At 44.5% G+C, this 3223-nt stretch overlaps 1 pseudogene; it reads left to right on the top strand.

Moving 5' to 3' along the window:
* The first annotated feature begins 1547 nt into the window (after positions 1–1547).
* On the top strand, positions 1548–2359 carry LOC109382564 (40S ribosomal protein SA-like; annotated as a pseudogene).
* The last annotated feature ends 864 nt before the right edge of the window (positions 2360–3223 follow it).

The raw sequence follows: 3223 nt of genomic DNA, 5'->3' as shown, positions 1-3223 counted from the left end.
GGCCCTGCTGCTCAGAGCCCAGGCCAACTCTTAACCAACCACTGCTTGGCTGGCCCACCTTTTGGGATTTTAGTTGGGACTGTGTTGAACTGAAATTGAATTTGGGGAAAAGTTGGTGTCTTTAAAAATTGAAACTCTCCATCCAGGATGATGATATCTCTCTATATATATAAGCCCTTTTTTATTTTCCTCAATTCAATTTTAGCATTCTTTTTTCCTAAATAGTTTTGTGCAGTTTATTCCTAGGTTTACCTATTTTTTCAGCAATATTTATTGAGAACTCATTATGTCCTGGGCATTGTTCTAGGCTGCTGGGATAAAGCAGTGAACAAAACAAAGTCCCTAGTCTTGGAAAGCTTATATTCTAGAAAGCAGAGAAAGACAATAAACAAATAAACAAATATATTGGTCATATATCAGGTGATGATGAGTACCATAAAAATCAAAAGCACATGAGGAAACATGAGTGGTGGAGGGTGGCAGCTACGTTCTTTAAGGTGGCCAGTGAAGGCCTCTCTGATATGGTGATTGGAGTAGAGAGGTCCAGTGAAACTGGGTGAGTCAGGCAGATAAACTGGGCAAGGACATTTCAGACAGGGGGAATAGAAAGTAGAAAAGGCCCTGGGACTGGAGTGTGTCTATCATGCAGGAGAAACAGCAAGGAGGTTCAAGGAGGCTAGTGTTTCTGTAGCAGAGTGTTTGGGGGGAAAAAATGAATGGAAACACAGAGCAAACCATATAGAGCCTTATAGGCATTGAGGAGGAATTAAGATTTTACTTAGGTAAGGTGGGAGCCATTGGAGGGCTTTGAGAAGAGGAATAACATGCTCTAATCTATATTTTAGAAGGATTGCTCTGGCTGCTGCATGGGAATAGCTGGGGCACAAGAGTGGGAGATTTGACCCCCGTTTACAGTTAGGAGATCAGTTAGGATGCTATTGAGTTATCTGTGTAAGAGCTGATGGTGGCTTGGACCAAGGTGATATCAACAGTAGTAGTGAGGGATACTCAGAATCTAGATGTGTTTTTAAGGTAGAGACAATAAATATGTTGATGGGATGGATAAATGATGTGAGAGAAAGGCAGGAGTCAAAGATGACTCAAAGATTTTCAGCCCAGGCGATGGATAGAATGGAGTGGTCATTACTGAGATAAGGAAGACTGAGGAACAGGTATTGGGGTGGAGGAGTTGTGATGGGGTGAGTTTTGTTTTGGACAGGTTTAGCTTGAGATGTCTATTAAGCATCCAGGGGACATGTTGAGTAGGCAGTTGGATATAAAAGTATAAATTTAAAAAAAGAGGTGAGGTGTTTTCCATTTTAATAGCTATTGTGTACAGGGCTATACTTTCCAACTGGTTATTACTGATGTATAGATACAATAGTGAGCTTCTGTTGTGTAACCAACAACCACAGCTCCTTAACGGCACGCAACAATAATCAATAACTACTAATACATCATTTGATGGCCTTTCTGCACTACCCAGAGAGGGGTCCATGTGGCATTGTTCCGGGGTTCGTGTCGTAACTTATAGGGACACTTTCATGATGTCCAGAGCCCTCGCACAAGTCCTGTTGACGAAGCAGGAGGATGTCCTCAAATTCCTTGCAGCAGGAACCCACTTAGGTGGCACCAACCTTGACTTCCAAGCGGAACAGCGCATCTACGAAAGGAAAACGGATGGCATCTACATCAGAAATCTGGAGAAAGCCTGGGAGAATTTTCTGCTGGTGGCTTGTGCCATTGTTGCTATTGAAAAACCGGCTGATGTCAGTGTCATATCGTTCAGGAATATGGGCAGCAGGCTATGCCGAAGTTTGCTGCCGTGGCCCCTGGAGCCACTCCTATTGCTGTCTGCTTTACTCCTGGAACTGGCACTATCCCGACCCAGGCAGCTTTCCAGGAGCTGCAAGTTCCGGTGGTGACTGATCCCAGGGCTGCCCACTAGCCACTCACAGAGGCATCTTGTGTGAACATACCTACCGTCTTTCTGTGTAATACACTCTCTGTGCCACGGGAACATGGCTACTCTGGGCAACAAGGGGGCTCACTCACGGCTGACAGGCTAGATGCTGGCCCTAGAAGCTCTGCGCATATGTGGCCCCTTCTCCCGTGAGCACCCACGGGAAGTCACGTGTGATCTCTGCTTCCACAGAGACCCGGAAGAGACTGAAAAGGAAGAGTAGGCTACTGCTGAAAAGGCATTGGTTGACCCGGGAGGAATTTCGGGGTGGATGGACTGCTTCGGCTTCCAAGTTTACTGCTGCTCAGCCTGAAGTCGCGGACCAGTCTGAAGGTGCAGGTGCCCTCTGGACCTCCTCAGTGGTGTCTCCCTCTGAAGACTCAGGTGCTCAGCTGACACTGAGGACTGGTCCACAACTACTGGGTAGGAACAACCACTGAGAGGTCTTAAGCTGTTCTTCCACAGACCCTTACACAGAAAATTAAAAATCAGGCTGATGGAAAATAAGCAGTTTCTTTAAAAAAATTTTTTTTTCCTCAATGAATTAAGTTCTGATAGAACTTGTCCATAAAATCTGGGTGATGACTTTTGGAGGTTAATTCTTTGGCATTTTCTGTTTAAGAGAAACAAGGCTTTGTAAGAAGTCTTTGTAGTGTAGTGGTTATGAGTGCAGACTCGAGCTGGACAGTTGCTGCCACTTAGAACTATGACCTTGTGCAAATGACATCTCTGTGCTTCAGTCTCCTCATCTGTGAAGTGGAATAATCACATAATCTACAGTATAGGGCCATTGTGGGGAATAAAAATAGCAGTACACAGTAAGCCCCTGTGTGGCACATAATTGGCACCATGGAAATAGTTGATATTATTATTTAAAGATTAGACATTGAAACTTTAGAGAGTTAAGTAACTTGCCCAGTATCACACAGCTATTACTATAATAGATACGGCGCCATTTTCTTTTAAACACAATCTGGACTGCATTGCATAGATTTTGGTATATAGTTTGTTCACTCTCATTTCTTTCTTTCTTTTTTTAGATTTTATTGGGGAATTGGGGAATGGGAACAACCAAGTTGTTGTCCATCAATCTTAGTTGTGGAGGGCGCAGCAAGCTCAGCTCCAAGTCCAGTCGCACCGCTCAGCTCAAGGTGCTGTTTTCAATTAGTTGTGGGTAGGCGTAGCTGCCATCCCATGCAGGAGTCGAACTGGCAGCCTCATTGTTAAGAGCATACGATCTATCCACTGAGCTATCTGGGC

The sequence above is a fragment of the Hipposideros armiger genome, unplaced genomic scaffold (genome assembly GCF_001890085.2).
Source record: "Hipposideros armiger isolate ML-2016 unplaced genomic scaffold, ASM189008v1 scaffold_66, whole genome shotgun sequence".
NCBI classification, from domain to species: domain Eukaryota; kingdom Metazoa; phylum Chordata; class Mammalia; order Chiroptera; family Hipposideridae; genus Hipposideros; species Hipposideros armiger.
This window is presented reverse-complemented; position numbering and strand designations above follow the sequence as displayed.